General features: G+C 36.8%; 1 protein-coding gene across 2 annotated transcripts in view; it reads right to left on the bottom strand.

Annotated features, from left to right (window-relative positions):
• NFKB1 (nuclear factor kappa B subunit 1) overlaps positions 1-21,071 on the bottom strand; it is a 115,066-nt gene extending 93,995 nt beyond the window's left edge. Inside the window, exon 1 of one of the 2 annotated variants that reach the window (XM_019738929.3) lies at positions 20,341-21,071. The gene's annotated coding sequence lies outside the window, so the exon portion shown is untranslated. The remainder of the gene's footprint in view (positions 1-20,340) is intronic. The other variant, XM_019738928.3, reaches the window with a different exon arrangement.
• Between the last annotated feature and the right edge of the window lie 324 nt (positions 21,072-21,395).

The following is a 21,395-nucleotide window of genomic DNA, read 5'->3' as shown; positions in this document are numbered from 1 at the left end:
CGAGGCTATAGTCTCAGATTCAATCAACCCCAGCCAGATATTAGTACATCACATGCCCTAGCAATCTTGTATTACCCACAGGCCCTGAGAAAAGTGAAGAATCACATTGTCAGATAAAAATAGTATGTAATATCACATATCATTACGGATTTATTTACTTTAAGAAATACCCTTATCATCATTTTAAATATAGATTCATTTTATTTAAATTTACTTAGATCAAATTTTAGATATATTACATGAAATATCAGAAGATTGAAAAAACCAAGGCTGAAAGCAAATATGGATTCCTGAGGCAAAGTTCCTTTTTTATTTTTTCATGAAGTCTATAAAGCATTCAAGGGCACTTGGGACTGGGGCTGGAAATGTTAGCTGCCCATCAAAATCTGTCCTTCCCTTTTCCACAGTATAGAGTTGTAGCTGGCAACCTGACTGCTCAGCTGGAGTATACCCCACACTTCCGTGGAGTTAGGGGCGGTCATTTGATGAAATATTCACCACTGGAATATCAGAATTACTGTGTGCCCCCACCAGGTCTGGGCTTAAGGCCTTTAACATCCTTCCATGTTTCTGTGTTTTCTCTTTCTTGCTGGATAAAACCTAAACATGGAGAAGATGGAGCTTCTATCACGTAGATGATGCGGACTGGCAGGCAGCTAATACTGGTGGTCATGTGAGACAGAAAGAAACTTCCTTGTTCTTTAACACAGTGTATTGTTGGATCTCTTGTTAAAACAGGTTAGCCCTCCCTCATGAATACATCACCTAACTTCAATGAGGACAAAATTGTCCAAAGAGGGCCCTGATTTCCCATGAAAGCCTCTCCTGCTAGAGTTCTGTGTGACTGGTGAGGAGTGAGAAAGCCTCGTGAAGATTCCTAGTGGGATACGAGGTGGTGTCCAACTTCAACAAAAGGGCAAAGGGAAGCTCTGAGTCCTACAGAACAAGAAGTCCATGCAGATTTGCAAGGAAATATTTTAAACACGAAATTATTGATTGAAGATATATAAACAGCTGTAATCAATTAATACAAGCAGTTAAAAGGGGGAAAATTGACCTCATACAGTAAAGAGGAATTAAGTCATTCAAAATTTAAATGTGTTGCCATTGCTAGCTGGGTGACTTTGGATCCTGTGGTGTGTTTCTTCACCTGTAAAAGGAGAGATTTTGATGGGATAGACCTTTGAAAAGAGTAGAATTTTGTTGAGCTCAGAATGTTAGTTAGCTAATAAATGCTTATTCAAAGAACAAATTACCTAAATTATAACTCTTTTTGTAAACTTCGATTTTTATACATATTCAGGTATATATCTATATTAAAGAATCATAGCATAATTTTCATTTATATGAAGAATACTAGCAAAATGGTGTAATGCTGAAATACAGTGCTAATACCAGTTACAACATTCCATGCAAAAAAAGTATTTATTCTTAGAATACCACAGGAGACTAACTACCAAGAAAAATATTAAAACCTTTTCTTTTTCTGCCTTTAGACTTTCCATTAATCTGGGCTGATTACCTGAATCCTCTCAAACAATCTTAGTCCACAGTTTTCAAAAGCAGAGGGGAGACTGTTGACTTCTTAAACTGACAGAACATGTTCAATACACACACACACACACACACACACACACACACACACAGTTGGTTTCCAGACCCTTAAATGCATGGATTTAATATGAAGCATCCCTCACCCTAATTTAAAAAACTCAACTAAATCTACTTTATTAAAACTGATGCAGGGCAATTATCACGATCACTATTGTGGTTAAAACCTTAATGAACCTAAATTATAGGCTTTTTTTTTTTAGCAAACTATCCAACTAAGCACAGTCCTCTCTCCGACAACCTCCCCATGCACAAATGTGTACCCCAAAATCACAGTTTTAAACACCCAACAGCTGTCCAAAAGCTACTTGGGTGATGGTGAAATCTAAACTTTTACATCCTTTGTCAGACAGTGTAAGTTCACTGTAAAGAGCTGAGGTAAGAGTAACCCTAGAGTGGTATCAAAGTTAATTCATAATTTAAAAATAAAATGTCAAAAGAAACGAAGAATTCTTTGGAAAGGATGAATCACAGAAACATTTGCATTAATTTTAAAATCAGGTTTTATTTCAAAATTTTGAAAGACTAACTAAGCCTTTGGAAGTGAAGGATTAGGAAAGACCAGGGAAAACCCCTTCTGGCCCCCTGCCACCCCAGCCCTTCCTCTCACTTTCCCCTTGCACAGATCTGTGCTTTTGAGGAAGGACTTTAAAACAGAAAGGGGGATACTGGGTTGACGGTGAGAAGATGCACCTAAACTCTTCATCTCTCTCCCCCAATGATGAGGTTTTCAGAAAAAATATCACAGCATGGAAAGAAAAATAGAAAATGTAGCTAGCTAGCAATAAATAAAACATCTCCAGAGAATTGTCTGCATTTCTCATATGAGAGGCATAGTGTTATAACTGGCTAAGTTCTGAATATGTGATGAGTTCTATATGACATGCCTAATGGATTATTTTCTGCACATACATGACAATCCCATCACTGACATCAGAGGCCAGCATAAGGAGTTCTTCGTGAAGGCAGAAAGACCAAGGTCACAGTGTTGGACCATTCAGGATGGAGTTGGGGGGCATGCCTCTCCTTGTAACTGGGGGAATTTTGTAGGATCAGACATATTCACAATGTTTTTACCAGGGCCCACTATAAGAAAACATATCATTTTTATTCTATTAAGTTTCATTGAAAAAAAAATACAAAAAACCCCAAAATTTTTCCAATGGATGAAAATGATTTCATTACCCCTTAATGCGTCACAATATGCAGTTTTAAAACAGAACCGGAAATGTCATCCAGAGGGTACAGTTGGGAATCAGAGATAAAGTGTCTCTGGTTTCAAGATTATATTCAGCCACAACACACACCCCTTAGGTATAACCTTAATACCTTATCGTGGATAGCAAGGAGGATGAGATTATAAGAATGACTTTTGACCATTTCTCTATGAGTAATGAATTGATAAAGAGAAAGGATATGCTGGAGTTTCTTTCCATATAGGAATTTTTGTTTTGAGGGAACGTGCTATAAGGTGTACAACATGTGTACTACATATAAAGTGAAACACTCATATGAGAGTATCTTTTGACTCTGCAATTCTACTTCCAAGAATTTGTACTAAATTATACAAGCAAGTGTGCAAAAAATAAGTACAGGAATATTCACTGCAGCAAAAATTGATAACAATATAAATCTCTTTTGATAGAAGATTGTTTATAATTATGCTGCATTCAGTTACATATTATGCAACTGTTAAACTTAAGAATTCAGATTATTATATAGTAACATGAAGACTTTTACTCCGTAAGTTATACATTTCTATGTTTTAATTTTCTAACTCAATTGTGTAATTGGAAATACACATTTTAATAGGAAAAAAGAGAAAATCAAACCCTATCCTGAATTTAAAGTTTAACTTTGACATCTTCAACAATTAATGCCATATAGTGAATAAAAGATGAAGTATAAAATTAGTTAAATAATTCTAAGCACTACTGAAATCCTCTTCATAATATATAGTAGAAAAAATTTAACTCTAAAGGAGCTCTTTATTTACATCTTTCTGATGATATATTGAGTTAGTGATGAAAGAAAAAATAACGATGGGTTTAGCTACTTTTCTCAGAATAGCTGATTTTTCAGAGAGTCAATATTTGTATTCCACCACATTTTGATTTGTATAGACTCATTTTCCATGTTTTTCCACTCCTCCATCCATTTTCAGCTCCTTATTCTTTTATTTGGGTGCAATGTGACCAACTGACAGGTAGAGTTGCTACCTAGTAAGTACGAGCACATTGTGCTTGGGGCTGGTATAAGAGCACAATGGAACACCAATCGGATAGGGATGGCAGATACATATACGTGTTTCCCCAAAGATAAGACCTAGCTGGACAATCAGCTCTAATGCATCTTTTGGAGCAAAAATTAATATAAGACCCGGTATTACATTACATTATATTATATTATATTATATTATATTATATCATATCATATCATATATCATATCATATACTATATTATATTTATATTATATTATATTACATTATATTATATTCCGGGTCTTATAGTAAAATAGAGCTGATTGTCCAGCTAGGTCTCATTTTCAGAGAAACATGGTAGAACATTCAACTATTAATTTATGCAAAGTTTATTAGCACAGTTAGTGACAGATAGTAAATGTTAGCCATTTTATTAGCATAACAAACAATATGTTTTTGATAAACTGGGAAGAGCAATTGAGACAGTAAAAGTTTTAGGCATTGTGAGAAGAATCAAGTATTCTTATTTCTTTCCCATCCTACATTGATGGGTACACTGCTACATTCTCTCCTTATCTTTATGACTGTTGAATAAAATGTTTGTATTTTGCCTCTGGGGACATTTGGTAATGTTGATACATTTTCAGCTATCACAACTGGGTGGGTGGTCCTACTGGCATCTGGTGTGTAGATGTTAGAAACACTGTTGAACATTCTCTAACGCACAGAACAATCCCTCACAATAAAGAAATATCCGACCCAAATGTCCATATTGTCAAGCATGAGAAATGCTGATAAATGCCATCGCTTGATGTCAGTGCTTTGGTTCACATGGAGAAAGAACTAAATTTGACAGACTACCTTCCATGAGTCAGCTCTGTAGCTAGTGCTTCACATGTCTCACTTAATTCTCATAGGAATCCTCCAAAATATTGTCCCAGATGAGAAAACCGAGATTTAGCGTAAGTCATTTGCTTGGGTTGATAGAGCAATGCTGGCTAATCTGACTATAGACTACAGCTAGTTCACTTGTCTAAGAGGCAGAAGTGATTTTTCCTTCTTGACTTACAAATTTATTTATTTTAATAGAGCATCTTTGCTCCAGGTCTCCTGAACGCTCTGGCTGGAGCTAGTCTACTCATAGCACAGCCTGAAAAGTGGAACAGGGGAGTGACAATGCACAAAACTCAACTTAGTTCTTCCTGAGACAATCAAATATGAAGGTAAAAATACCAAACAATGTTACTTTGGTGGTAGCTGCATTTTGTTTTGTTTTAAAGATCTCCTTTGGTCAATTTCAAAGGATAGAAGGAGAATGAAGAGATTTTATCTGAAACATGCCCATAGATAATACCATATTCACTAATGGCATGATAAAAGTATGTATATATTTAAAACTAAGGTATATTGAAGTGCTCCTTGAATACCTTCCTCCCTTTATTAACTTAGTCATTCGTTAAACAAATACTTAAGTGTACTACGTGTCAGTAAAGACACCAAAGTACACAGAATGATGCAGTTCTGGTACTCACAGAGCTTACAGTTGTGGTAGATTGAAAGCAGTGGCAAAAATTCTTTGCAACTCCACCCAACAAAAGGAAAAATCTATGACTCTTGGCAGGCCTGTAACTTTTGTCTGACCAACAGAATGAGATAGAAGTGTGAGTTTAATACTCAGGTTTCAGGAGACCTTGCAAAAACAACATTCTTGTTCTCTTGGGACACTGCTGCCATGTGACCAAGACTGGGGTAGCCCACTGGAGGATGAGAGACCAGGAGCAGAGAGGGGAAGTCTTAGCTGAGGCTCCCTTAGACCAAACAGCACCAGCTGAGTCGCCAGAAGATTTCAGAGATTAGTAGAGCCAGCCAAGATCAGATGACCTAGACAGCCCACTGAATGGGGAGAAATAACAAATGTTTGTGTTTTAATTAGCTTTATGGTAATTTTGATATGCAGCAGAACTAACTAATGTATCAGTTTAGTAAGCAGGAAGACAAAAAGGCAAAAGCAATGCAACATGGTAAGTGTCATGGGAAATGGAGGGTAGATGGAGCAGGGGTTAGTTATCTTGGAAATTTAGTAATTACACTTTCTTTGTTAGGGTCCTATTTAGATAGCATAACAAGCAATGTGTTTGTGATAAAGTGGGGAGAGAAACTGAGACACTAAAATTTTACTGTCATTTTTACTCCATTGGCTTATTCAGTTCCCAACTGAACAAAAATAACAAGTACATTAGCCCAAAACACTGTGGCATAGACATAAAATTAGTACTGCTAAAACCTTCAAAATGTAAATATTAATAAATTGTTAATAGCTTTAAGCAGTGATACTATAATAAAACAAGCTAATATTGTTTTCAAGACCTTCAATTCTTCAATATCTAAAAACAAATTCATCATTCCTATGACAACAGGCCCCATTCTTGACTTCCCAATATCTGCCAATATACCATTCTATATGACGCTCAGGTACTCAGCGTCAAAAGTTCAGTCACTTTTTCTCTTTTCTTTTTTCCCCTCTCTTTATCTTACACATATCCAGCCAATAACCAATTTCTGCTGATTTTTTTGGGGGGGTGTTATTTCTTATACCTGCCTCTCTGTTCCATCTCCAGTTTCACCTTAGTTTAACCTTCATTGCCTCACCTCTGACTGACAATAATAACCTCCCTACTGGTTTCCCTTACTGTGGTGTTTCTTCTTCCTTACGTGTCTTTCACATTATTACTATATTACTTACAAGATAAAGTCGAAAGCCCTTAACCACTCAGCATATTATATTATAAGCATCACCTATTATTATATCCTAATCAAAACCCTCTACTATAGGCACTGATCATTCAAAAATACCTTTCCATCTTGTATACTTGTTCATAGTATGCCGTGCATCCTGCAATGTCATCTTTCCTATTTAAGTACTACCCACTCCTCAAGCCTCTACTCAAATCTGACTTCTGCCAAGAAATACTATAATTTCCTTTGTATATAGCTCTTTAGTCCACATCAGGGCTATAATACTTATGTGTATTGGTGACTTTACACTTGACAACATACTATTCTACTGCAATTTAACTTTATCTTTCTATATATTTACCATTGTCTTAAGTGGCTATAAATGCCTAAGAAGTAGACATGACAGATTTACTCTTTTGTACTTCCAAATTAGTAAACACTAAGTAGTTTTTTATTAATATTCATTAATGTCAAGAAACATTGCAACTTCATATTTGTCAAAATGTGGAATTCTTGTTTCAGTCACGACAGAGTAACAATTATTGAACTTGTCCCCTTGCCATACTCAATTGTGAAACTATACAAAACACTTGAAGCAATAATTTAAGACACTCGACAAAAGACAGCATACGGTTGTACACCATAAGAAAATGGAAACACTTGAGCTGAGTGCCAAATTCACTTTTTGACTGAGAGCATGTTCCAAACCATGACACTAGGAAGTAGAGGCCAAACAGGGAGCAGCAATCACACTGGGCACAGGGTATCAAAAACGAGGGATTTACAAAAAGAAAGAGGCTCAGAAATCAACATAGGGATTACCTCTCGTCATTGGCCAAATACTAAACTGTGCTAATGCAGGACAGGACTCAGCAAAGCCTACTAGAAAACAGCTGCTGGGGATCTAAGAGCTGAATAAAGATCCCAGAAGTTCTTGGAACTTCTGAGAGACATCGAAGTTCCAATCATCCAGGGTGAAAGGACATCACTGAACAATCTAAGCATTCAGTTGTGACCCCAGACGGATTTTGCAATGGGAGTAAAGGACATACCCTACAATAAGGGCTACTCTGAAACAATCTCAATAAAACCAGGTGATCTGCCAATAAATTTATTGCCTGTTACAACAAAACTCAATGCTCTTAAAGGAAGACAAAAATCATACTCTCTACAATGTGGTATCCACAATATACAACATAAATATCAAAATATGCAAAGAAGTAGGAAAATATGACTCAGAAGGAAAAAAATGAAATGATGGAATTAGCAACCAATGACTTTAAAACTGCTAATAGCAGTATGTTCGAGAATGTAAAGGAAAAGATGGGCATAATGAATAATAGATACGGAATCTCAGCAGAGAAATGAAAACTCTTAAAAAGAGACAGAACCAATGAAAAATTCTAGATCAAAATGAAATTTCATTAGGTGGACTGACCAACATATTAAACATTATAGAAGAAAGAATCAATAAACTTGCAAATAGTTAATAAAAACTATCCAAACTGAATCACAGAGAAAAAATCCAAAAAGAATAAAGCCTCCTTCAGTGACCTACGAGACAATATCAAGTGGTCTTACATAAGTGTAATTTAGAGTCCCAGAGAGAGAGAGTAGAAAAATAAATTTGAAGAAAAAGGGTCAAGAATTTTCCAAATTTGACTTAAAAAAAAATCAATACATATACAAGAATCTCAAAGATCCCCATGTTAAATAAAGACAAATAAAATTATGCTTAATCACATTACAACCAACTGTTAAAAACTAATGCTAAAGAACAAAAATCCTAAAAGCATCCAAGGACAAGTAACAAAGATACAGATAATGGCTGACTTTTTATCAGAAACAATGATGGAAGAAGTGCTCTAAGAAAAAATGATCAGTGTACAATTCTATATTCAGCAAAAACATCTTTAAAAATAAAGGTGAAATTGACATTTATCAAATAAACAAGAGCTAAGAGAATTCGTCACTAGCAAGCGTGATAAAACACATGTTAAAGAATGTTCTTCATGCTGGAGGGAAATGATACTAGATAGAAACTTGGACCTACGTGAAAAAATGAAACATGACAAGAATGATGATTATGTAGCGGAGTATAAAACTTTTTTTCTTGTTTGCTATTTAAAAAATACAATATATTTGGGGATATATAACACACACACAAGTAAAATGTATAATAATAACAGCACACAGGAAGGGAAAATGACAAATGGATGTATAGTATTGTCAAATTCTTACATTACATATGAAATGTTATAGTATTAATTCATGGTAGACTCAAGGGTGCCCTAAAGTAACTGCTTTAAAAAACAGTCAATGAAGAAGATGAAATGGAATTTTAAAAATAAACTTGATTTATTCAAAAGATGGCAGGAAACAAGGAAAAATTGAATAAAGAACAGATGGCACAAACAGATAACAATTACCAAGATAGGCTTAAACCCAACCATATCAATAATTACGTTAACTGGAAATGGACTAAACTCACTTATAAAAAAGTAGAGATTGTCAGACTGGACAAAAAAGAAAGGCTCAAGTATATGCTTTTCATAACAATTACACTTTAATATTAAAGACTCAGATAGTTTAAAGGTATAAGGATGGAAAATTATGCCAATTTTACCATAGAAATACTAAACATGAAAAAGCAGGCTATATTAAAATATCAGGTACAGTAGACTTCAAGAGAAGAAATATTACCAGAGATAAAGAGGAACATTTCATAAGAACAAAAGGGTCAATTCATCAGGACAAAATAATAATAATAATCTTAATGTGTATGTAAGAGTTTCAAAACACATGAAGCAAACAGTGGCAGAACTAAAGAAAGAAACTGAAATATCCACAACTATAGTTAAGATTTTTTAACATTCCTTTCTCAGTAATTGATAAAAATAAATCAACAGAACATTAGTAAGGATATAGAAAATTTAAAAACAACACTATCAACCAGACTAACCTAAGTGCATGTATAGAGCGCTCCCCCAATGATGGTGGAGTACACATTCTTTTCGAATGTACAAGGAATATTCTCCAATATAGACCATATGTTGGGCTATAAAACAAGTCTCAATAAATTTTAAAGAAGTGAAAGCATATAGATATGTTATATAAACACAATGAAATTAAATTAGAAACCAGTAACAGAAAGGTGTCTGTAAATCCTTAAATATACATAATTAAGCCAAATGTTAAATTGTGGGATTGGTGGAGGGGAAAAGTGCCTCTTAGAATTAAGAAAACATAGTAAATATAACCTCATTCTCCTGCATGAAAGAAGCATCTAAATTCTTGCTGTATCATGTCTACTGTAACCATGGGGGACAAGGATTTTCTTAGAGAAGTGATTAAAATGAATTCCACTGTGTTCCATAAGAAACAAACCTTTGCCTATGGTTGTTTTCTTTATCATAGATGACTGAAATTTTTACGATCAAAAGATGTTTTGGACATTTTCTAATCATATTAAAATGAAGTGTCATTTATATCAAATGGAAGATTCCATTCTAAGTAAAATTTCATTTTGTTAACACAATGGTAGGATAAAATCTAGTAAGTATAAATTTGTATAGCTAGAGAAATTCTCTAAATATTACAGTAAATTAGATACAACCTTACAGGTTATAACTGAAGTCACTCATGGGATGTCACTGCCTTCTGTTTCCACATAAAAACCAATTCAATACATCTACTCAAAAAATTGAGGTCTTTCATTCAAGTGCCATAGAAAGGGATTTGACTTACTGCACTTTGTTCTGAACCTTCTGTTTTCACATTTCCAATTCTACAGATTTCATCTTCTCTAAAAATAGAGTATGATGGGGCTGGGGAGAGGTGGATGAGTACGTGGAGCACAGAGGATTTTTAGGGCAGTGAAAATATTCTTGTATAATACTGTAATGATGGATACATGTCATTAAACATTTGTCGAGAACCAAAGAATGCACATCACCAAAAATGAACCATAATGTAAACTATGGACGTTGGGTGATTATGCGGTGTAAACGTAGGCTCCTCAGCTGTAACAAATGCACCCCTCTGATTGGGGATGTTGGTAATGGTGGATGCTGTGCATGTGTGGGGACAGAAGATACACAGGACATCTCTCTGCCTTCCCCTCACTTTTACTGTGAACCTTAAACTGTTCTAAAAAAATTAAGTCTTCATAAAAAAAATAGTGTATAACCAAATTTTAATTTCATGTCGGGCCTTTGTCTTGAGTACCACTTTGGCGCACTGGTGTTTTCAAACTGAGGAGGAAGTAAACCCTGAGGATTATGATTTAGAGATTACTGTTCTTTTGATCAAATATAGAAAAACGGATCAAGTTCTCTTAAATCTGAATATGATGACTTGGGTTTGGGTTTTCATTTTTATTAATCCTCAAGTATCAATAAAATTATGTCCTTTATATTTTAAAAGAAAAGGATTCAGCATGTGAACCAGCAATACTTGGTTCTATGATATGTGCCAGTTGGCCTAGAGGGAGAAAACGGTTTCCTTGACAAAATTACAATAATGACCTTCCAATCACACACAAAAATAATTATTTGTAAGCATTAAAATCAGGCCTTATACAAAGACCTTTCAGTCCTTGAATCTAGTTATGAAGGCCTTTCCACACTGACCACTCAGATAGATAAACCCTTCAATATATGCAGATGTCAAGATGGAAAGTGAGGAGAAAAGCAAGAAGTGAACTACACTTTCTTCTCTGTCTCATAATATCTGAGGCAAATACTTCTTTCTCCTATCTTTCCTGTCAGTGACCTTGACTGCTTGGCAATGAACAAAACACTTACTCATAAATAACCAATTAATGTGAAAATGTGATTTGTTTGACATTTTTACTAACATTTTGTTTAGTGAGGAAAATATGAAATGAACTGACCTTAGGGTTTTTAATCATAGCAGTTCTTACTTGTATGACGCTCATTATTAGCACCTTGGAGTAATGAATTCATTTAGTCAACTCTCAACTGTATGCGGATGAATATGAATCATGGAATCAACATACATGTAATCCAAAAGTAATTAGTGAAACCTTTTAAAAGACGGAAGGGTAGGAGTCCTGATTAAGAAGAGCAGAAAAGGGCTTTTAGGGTGCTCTGTTTTTAGAACACCACCTAGGTGAAGTGTGTTTACTTTGAGGTAAATCATTAAACTGTACTCTTACGATTTGTGCACTTTTTTAGGGTGATTCTTCGATTTTAAAAAGGCTAATGTAAACAGAAAATTTTTTTAAATTGACAACATTACATGATATGAGCTCCATGAAATTATGGATTTCTGTCTTGTTCAACACTGTAATTCCAATACCTAGAACCTGGCACATAGAAAGGACTCCACATATATTCAAATAAATTAATGGTTTTTAAAAAAATCCTACTATGCAAAGGTAGAGAGCTTTTATAAAAAAGCAAATGTCCCCTGCCCCACCTCTCCTTACTTCCAAACCTGTTTTACAGAGTGATTGACTTTTTAACACTCTTAACTTTCTCTTTTTGGTTTTCCTGGGGGTTCTTTTCATATCTCCAAATACTACACTTATATCTTTTTTCTTAAACAATTTTAGAAATTGTATTCTTGCTATGACAGATGAGGATTCAGTTCACACCACTACCACTTCCCTTTTTCCTTCCTCCAAATATATTTATAATTAGTGAAACCCTGAACCAATTTAGAATTAAAATATTGAATTTTACATTCAATTTCTGTATCAAGTTTGCCTTCAATTTCTTTGGAGAAATATGAATGTGAGTTCATAGTAGAGACTAATTAATAATGAAAAGTTGGAACCCCAGACACACCAGGAAGAAACTAGACTGAGACCATATATGACAACTCAATCCAGAAATGAATAGTTCCTTACATTTATCACATGGATAATCATAAACTGTCTTTGAATCTTCTCACATGCATTTTTCCTTAAGCTATCTCAATATGGCAAAAGCTGAAGCCTTCCAAATAATACTATTATATCAAAGAAACAAATAATTTTAGAGGTAGATACTCATTTAGTCTAACTCTCTCATTTTTGTAGATAGAAAATGAGACCCAGAGAAGTTAATTAATTTGCCCACAGCCACACAGCTTAATCAATAACACAGTCTACTGATATTTTGTATAGTTTACTTCCTTATTCATTCAGCAAACTTACCAGGTGCTGTGCAAATTAAAAGGTAAGTAAGATAAAGTCCCTGCCCTCAAGATGTTTTCTGTCTGGAAAGCATAAGTCAAGAGAACATGGAATGGGGGGCACATTAACTCTTTATGAATAGGTCAGGGAGAATGGGTAGAGGAGGGAGAGAGAAATGGTGATGCCTGAATCGTGCCTGAAGGTTTAGTAGTTAGCTGGGAAGGAAAGGGCACTCCTCACACAGGGCATGCATATGCAGAGGCATTCAAAGTGAGACAACATGGAGAAGGAACTGAAAATGGATGTGGATGATACGAGAAATAGGGGATAGCTGAGAAGCAAGCGTGGGAGGTGAGGTGTGCAGAAATCAGCTTGTGCAGACAACAGAGATTCATATCAGAAATATCAAGTGCCTCTGCAATATTAGAAATAATTGTTGTTTTCTGTGGCTTGTCTTGAATGACTGGACTCCTTCAGTACAACAGATATTTAGTAAATGTAGCACACCTGCCCCCCAAATCAGCCATCTATTTCAACACAGGATTGTACTACCTCGTTAAGCAACTTGGACTAATACCTATTTGGCTATTGCAGTGGACTTTCTAAGAGAAATGGGATACTCTCCCTGCCCACTATACAAAAGAACTTCAGGGTAAATGACCAATAAAGTTAATGTTTTAAAATAGTCAGGAAATACTGAAATGTTCTAAGGTGTGCTAGTTAAATTCAGTTAAATGTGTAAAATGGGAAACTGGGTAAACACATGGAGAGAAACCATAAAGACATTATATCAAATGAATACTATGATATGGCATGAGAGCAAGGAAGTACATTTAATTGTTGTCATATACCACGCTTCTGATTTTAATTTCCCAGGTGTACTGAGGTTTGCTAAATCACAACTGACTTCTAAAGTGTTTTCAGAATGTGGGGGAAATGACCATTGTTTTCAATTTATCAAAACAGGACAATCCACAGTGTGTAAAAAAGTTCTATTCAAGAACAATCTGTCTCTACATCTTTCATTATGATCCTTTTATTCTCACCCATGAGATATAGAATTTACCATTTTCTCTGGAATTCTGATTCACTTTCTAGATTATTTTTCTTTTTCACATTCAAGTCAATAATAAAATTCAAGATCTAATTTTATAGAAGACTCTCCCCCTAAACCTTTACCTACGCTTTCATGATCCTTTGATCAAATTTTTCAAGATTTATAGGTGTGAAACACACACACACAAACACACACACAAAATACTTAAGTTACATACCTTTTATATATTAGCATAATAAATGAATGAATTGAATGATATGGTATGGAACTAGCTATATATGAAGAGCCATCATACTTCTTCCAACCTTTCACATCTTCTTTATTTTAACTAAGTCATAAAGATGTTTGTGTTATATAGACATCATCATGCTAGATGCTGTAAATTGTAAGGGACTCTTTTCCTTGACCTCATCACCACACCTAGCCCCCATTTGAAAGAAAAAGACACGCAGTTTATACATCAAGTATTAATGATCAAAAACCAATAAATGGCTAAATCCTAAACAATAAACCTATACCTAAGTTAAGGTTTGGCAGACAAAGACGTTCTTCAAGTTATCAATAAAACATGTATCAGGATTTCATGTTAAAAGAAAAAAAAAAAAGTCACTCTCTCCGTTCCTAAAATTCTTATCTTGGAAGGCATATTTTCTAAGACAATTAAGTAATTTATTTTCACTTTTTAAATGAACTGCAGACTTGGGCACAGAACCAATAGATAGGTAGGTAGATTAGCGTGTCTGTCATCACTTTTAATTTTTCTACTTTCATGCTTGATATATGTTAGAATTGATTTCTGCAGATGAGAGATAGGTATGCCATAACATTGAAATATAGTATGTTTAGTCCAAATGATGTGATAAATAATAATGAATAATAATTATTTTTAAAACAACTGCTATTTTGAGAAAGAATTCATTATAGCAATCAAATTATTTTAAAAATGTTAATTAAACTCTTTGTAAGAGGTGTGCTTAACTTCATGCAGGTTTTGTATTTTTTTGGTTCAAGTTAGCAAAAAGTAAATCTTGCCTACAAATGCTAGCGAGCCTCATTTACTAAAAGACTAAAATCTAAGAAACATCCAATAGCTTTATTCTCCATTATGAAATATATGAATTGTGCATACATTTTTGACAAGTATGGGAAAGGTTAGAACAATGCTATAACTTTGTGATTTTGTTTATGCTTCTCTTCATGCCCAGAAGCTGTAGATTGAGCTGATTATGTAATGAAACACAGCAACATTTATGGTTCCCTGGCGACTTCTCACAAGGAAGTACAGGAAGAGTACTTTGACTATTTTATTATTTTAACTAACAAGCACTGCTGCTATTCACTTTCAGAGTACTTTTCAACAATGACTGACACCTTTATAACGCAGTTGTTATAAAAGTAAACATTTCATTTTTTTTCCTCAGTTTGTTGGCAACAACAAAAATGATTATACATCTATGTATTTGTAAACCATTTTAAAATTAACTTTTTGAACTTGAGTGTATGTTTGTAAGTGATTCAAAAGAGGGCAGGGTCAGGACCAGAATTAGGTGGGCAGCAAAGCAGAGTGGACTGAAGTCAGCAGTTTTCAATAAAATGGTTGTGACTCTCCCTGGGGCACAATCACACCAGGCAGGACAGGGAGTGCCACCGCGTGCTCTTTTCTAGTCTGGATAGTAGACTTTATTTCATTCATTGTGTCCACACAGAATAAATGGTTAGAGTCAGAATTTCAAGGACAATTTTCTGAAAATGCTACTAGTGAGAAATAAGTGAAAAGTACAGGAAACCTTGCTAACTGCCTGCTTGTTCCTGAGGTTTTCTAGCTAATAACTTCCCCCCTCCCATTTTTCTTATAGGTGATAAGAATTTAATTCTGGATGTCTTAATATACCGGGGGGTGGGTGAGGGTGCCAAAAAAGTGTATACATAGGACTTATATTCATCTTTTGTTATTGGTATATATTATTACAATTTTAATACAGTTTTTTCCTTTCTTAAAATGTGTATACTTTTTTTGGCACTCTGTATTTGTTTTTACATTTTGATTGATTAATTTAGATAGGCTTGAACAAGCTTTTGATTATAAAGCAGTGCTTGCAGCATTGTTTCCTTTTTTTGGAGATACTAGTATTGAAATTACAGTTTCAGTGGAGATCACAGAAATTCTAGCTTAGCCAAAAAGTTACATTTTTTACTTGTACAAGCACCTTTTATCATTTAAATTACTTTGTTACCTTGTTTGATAAATGCCTTTATAACTTTGAAACAAAAAGGCTTTTTTTTTTCCCAGTTCATAAACTCGTGTTTCAGAATGAAATGCTTCCCTTTTGGAAGGCACTGGGTATTTTTAAATAAATTATCTGTCCTAGTAAACTTCAAGTGCTCTTTAGATAAAAATGTAATATCTAGGAAGTAAGAACTAGTTTTGGCTTCTTTCTTTCCAAAAGGTAAAGCAAAATACTCTAATTTTTGTTCCTTGCAGAAATCGGCTGTCCCCCCATTTTTAAAACAAAACAAAACATGTCATTTGTTCATTCAAAAAATTGTTACAGATTGCTCAGTATGTACCAATAAGCACAATGTTAAGTGTCAGATATTTGGCAGTATAGATTAGATACGATTTCTTTGTAACTGGAACTACAGGATTTTGATTCTCTCATATATCTCTTTTCCTATCCTTTTTATTATTTTTTTTTTATACCGAGGCTCTTAAAGAATAAGCCATATAGAATCTTCACATTCTTCTTTAAAGCTCCAACAGCCAGATTATTTTTTTCAGTCTATAGAAATTGAGTCTATAGGTACTTCAAATTTACTACAATCTGTTGAAAGTATGGATCATAATGAAAGCTGGTTATAAGATTTTTTGGCCTCATGGTGAAATGTAAATGAAAAATAATAAGCCAAAGTAATGGGGAACCAAACCACCCATTTTATTATTCTAATTTCAAAAACAGGCAACAGATTAAAGCAGATGAAACTTGTATTACTGATAATTAAATATACTAATTACTACAGAAAATATAAGAAGAGAATAATAACTGATTTCTTTTTAAAATTTAAAATATTTTTATGATTAATACTCTAAATTAAACAAGTATTTTCATCCATAGTCTATACTCTTGAGGATTCTATAATCTTTAACAAATCATACCTTATATTACATACTTTGTGCAAAACTGTTGGCTTTAAGTTATTTGTAGTGAAGCAATAAGATTTTATTTCACAATTTATTTTCCATACTATTAGCTGATCTTCAAGGGTAAGTCTACCAACTTCATCGGAAAATACGAAAGACAGCTTCATTTGCACTGAGGAATACCTCTAATACAGTAGAGACCAAAGGTATAGAGCAATTTTATCATCATGAAAAGAATGCTGCTTAAAAAAAAAAATCTAACAGTGTGGCACTGGATACTTATTAATGAACTATCATAAAGATAAATGTCTTGGTTATGCTACCCTAACTATTAACCCTACCAAATTACCTGGTTTCAATTATTAATCTTTTCTGATGAAAAAAAACACACACACACAAAGAGCCAAACTAACTTGCAGGACCATGCCACAAGTCCAAACAGTCCTCTCCTAAGCTGAATGCCTCTAGTTCTTCAAACCTCAAGGTCAACTAAGGAATGACAGGGTCAACTCAAAGACGTATATATATGCTTCTGATGATTTACCTGCTCACCTCTAAGAACACTATACTGAGTTCAGTACTTATGAGAGGTACAAGTTTCCCAGAAAGCAGGGTAAACTGCTTCAATGTGGTTTACTGGTTACCAAGAAAGCGTTTGTCAATGAACTTGTACCATACATAAACGTAGATGTAGAAACAGAACATTTGAAAGTGTCCTCCAGCACTAAAATTCTCTCCTTCCTTCTTCTTCTCCTTCTGTTCTTACAGCATATAGCAATCATGCCACTTTTTATGAGTCATATAAACAGAAAACCAATCAAGCAAACAAGACAACTTTCCTTCTAAGTAAGGTAAATTCATGAGAAATTTTGCTTAGCCATTGATTCTTATGTATCCATTCCTGCTAATGTGATTCATGTTCAATCTGTAGACTAGAAGAGCATAATTTGAATAATTACTCTATTGGTTAAACAACTCTGCATTTCCAGACACACTTTCTACTGCAGTCATCTCTATGTTCAGAACAGGACACCTACTAATAAGTTCTGAAGAAGAAAAAGATCATATTTTGACTATCAAAAAATCCATATGGAAACTCAGATATCATTTTTTAAAATGTATTGTTTTAAAATGTCAACTATTGTTCTTTCTTCTCCTAAGTTCAAACTAATTGAAGGTTATGAAGTAACCACTTCCCCTCAGAAGCCAGAACTTTCACCTCTTGTGAACAGGGGAATACTGGGTAGAAAATAAGGCCTTGCTGATTGAATGAGTCCCAGATTCCTATAGCCTCCAATTCCTTATCTAGGCCTTCTATCTACCACAATAAGCAGTACCTGAAAATCAGGTACTACTAAAACTTATTTCATCAATTATCTGGAAGTATGAAAACAGTGGTAAAAACAACCTGCATGTGTATTTATTTCTCAAGCTAGCTTCAAATTGTTTCAAGGAACAGGACAAGAGAAATATGTCTCTGAGGAATACGATCACTGAATCTAAAATTCTGCCTATTTCTGACTAATTGAGCTTTTACCAACTGCAACTCAGTCGTCACAGACAATCTTGTTTTAAGAGGTAGAAGAAGGAAGTGCAAAGATCAAAGCAGAGCTTAAGAAGGGGAACAACTATTTTTGTATGTATACTCCAGTATTTACTAACTGGGTTTGAAAAACAGAGGCATTTATTCAGCTGATGTAAATGCCAACTGCCGAACATAAGACAAAACTGAAATTACTGAACAAAAATAAGAGACTTTCCAATTGGCCCCAACCCCAACTGGATTATTGTATTTCCCTTCAAAAGTCTTTTAAACAATTTAGAAGTGGTTTACTCTTCACAACAAGCAGTATTTCAGGCCCAGCATTAAATCTACACATAATGAGTCTTCCTTTGTGTTCACGTTTGTCCAGTAGGCTGTGGCCCAGGAAGACATTTTATCTAAACAAGCTCCAGGAGGCATTGAGGAGCTGCAGGTATATCAATATGGATGAACAATTTCAGGAGATTTCATGTTTCCATTTACCATGGATGTTCTCACTGGAGCAATTTAATTACGTGATCAATGTAAAAGGCTACAAGAAACAAGTCTTTTTATATCCTGGCTTCCCAAGTTCATAAGCTCAAAATAATACTTTGCTTTAAATCATTTCCAAAATTTCTCTAGTGCATCAAATAATAAAAGAATTCATTTCTAGAAAGCACACTATTAAAATCAGGAAAACAACATGCTTCAGCCAAGGGCTTTATTTTAATCGAGATTCCTTTTAAAAGTTTTAACAAACACGAATGCAATTCAAACTGCTCAAGAATACTCAATTGAGGTATTTTGCTAGAAAAATAAGCACCGAACATCTTGATCTCAAACTTTAGGGTTTCCAAAGCTCATCAGTTTGTAGAACATTTGTATGCCAGAGCTGTTGAGTGTTTTAGTAATACTATAGTCATTTTCTCAGATTATGGGCTTTATGACAAAATCTGTAAGTTAAATATAGTTATTTAATAAGCTGCAGTGCTGAACAACCCTACTTAACAAATCCATGAAAATGTCTTAAATCTTGATAATCAGATACTGTGTCATTAAGTCCCATTTAAGTTTCAGAATAGGCCAATAAATCAGGGCAAACATCTCCATCAGTATTTATTTATTTTTAAAGACCATGAGAAAACTTGTATCTAGGTTAGGCTTTGTTTATATCATTATTTTGTTTTAGAGGTCATGCACAACACATGGTACCGTTTTCCAAGTGTTTTTCATAATCAGAGTGTCCAAAAAGTGATCTAAATAGGTAATTTCTTTTCTCTCTCAAATGCCAGGCCCTGTAGATCAGTATCAGGCCCTCATTTTTTTTTTGAAAACCAATGTACAGATCCTATAGTAGGTGAACATATTATGTCCTGGTGTGTGTGTTTGTGAAGTGGGGGCTTCTTTTTGAAGGAATAAGGCTGTCCTATTCAATTTGGGGGAGCTGGGGAGGGCTTCCCCAGCCGAGAGGACTGCCATGCACTTCTGCTTTCATTTCATGGAACGCCCTTAGGTGAAATCTGGTTCAGCACTGCACCAACCACCTTCCCCTCTTTCCTTCGCGCCCAAGCGCACCTCAACCTTAAAGCCACCCCGCAGCAAGGAGTGGGGGTGAGGATTAAAAAAAGTTTGCCAGAGTTCCCTTCTGGTTCCGTTCCCGCCTGGCGGAGGGACGTGAAGAGAAAGGGCAGCCCGGGCAGCCGTGGCCCTCGGGCCGACCGGCCCCCGCCAAGTCCGGATGTGCCTTTCCCCCCTCTCGCCAATCCCTAGAGCCTCTAACTCCTGTCAACCGCCTCCTAGGGTCCAGAGTAGCGGCTATCGCAGGAATGAGGAAGTCCGAGCAGGGCTGGAGGGGTGCGGGGCGGGTAGGTGGCGGGACTCGGGCCGCAAGTCCCCGGCGTGGCCCCCACTTGCCCGAGTTTGGCTTACCCTGGTGGCGGGTCCGCGCTCGGCCTCCCTGCGCCTGCGGGGTCCCCCTCCGGGGCGGCGCGGGCCTCGGGGCCGCGTTAGGAGGAGGCGGAGGCCGGCCGGGGCCAAAGCAGGTCCGAGTGCGGGTCTGATCGGGTCCGGACGAGAGGGCGCGCGGTCTCGCCGGGCCGGGCCAGTCAGCGCCGCGCCATGTCGCAGCGCGGGCGGAGGGAAGCGCGGGGCGCGCGGTGGCCGGGCCGCGGCGGCGCCGCTTTCCCGGCCGCGGCGGCGGCTCTGGCCTGGGCTGCGCGGGGTCTCGGAGAGGGGCCGGCGGCGGGGCGCAGGCCGAGGGCGGCGGCGTTGAGTAGAGGCCCGACGGACGGGCAGGGCAGGGGAAGCTGTCAGCGCGTCGCCGGGCCGCTCCGGTGGCGAAACCTCCTCTTCCTGCCCCGGCTCGCTGGTGCACTTCTCTGTCTCTCTGTCTTGCTCACTCTCTCACTTCCTGGCTGGAAATTCCCACTGACGTCGAGCGAGAAGACAGACAGACGGACACACGCGCGCACGCCGCGGGGGCGGGAGGTGGGGTCGCCACCGGGGGTGGGGGAAGCCCGCACTTCTGGGGCCGCTGTGCGCCCCCGGTTCGGCCCCGCAGCCCAGCTCCGCTCCCGCCCCTCGGGGCCGCTTCGGGGCGGAGAACGAGGCGCGCGGTCCGAGGCCCGGACGCCGGAGTCCCCTGCGGAGCTCCTGCTCCCGGGCCGGCGCTCCCGAAGCCCCGAGGGCTGCAGCGGACAGGGACGCCCCCTGAAGCGCCACTGGGGCCCGATTGCCCCGGGAAGCAGGCGGCGCGGAGGCTGTGGCGTATGGCTGTTGGATTCGGGCGGTCCAGAGCCTCTAAGGACAGGCCCCAGCACCTGGAGGGGATGATGAGTCGGCGTAGAGCTAAGCATGCCTTGTATAAAAATAAATCTCATCTGTCTGTTCCCTTTAAATTGTCTCAGTTACACCCAAATCTCTTCATAAATTAAAGTGGAATTTCTATGATATAACCGACTTCTGTCCAGTGCAGTCTGAGCATC

The sequence above is a fragment of the Rhinolophus sinicus genome, chromosome 1, assembly GCF_057876585.1.
Source record: "Rhinolophus sinicus isolate RSI-liver-muscle chromosome 1, RSI-T2T, whole genome shotgun sequence".
NCBI classification, from domain to species: domain Eukaryota; kingdom Metazoa; phylum Chordata; class Mammalia; order Chiroptera; family Rhinolophidae; genus Rhinolophus; species Rhinolophus sinicus.
The sequence above is the reverse complement of the archived record's forward strand: the minus strand, read 5'-3'. Positions and strand labels throughout refer to the sequence as shown.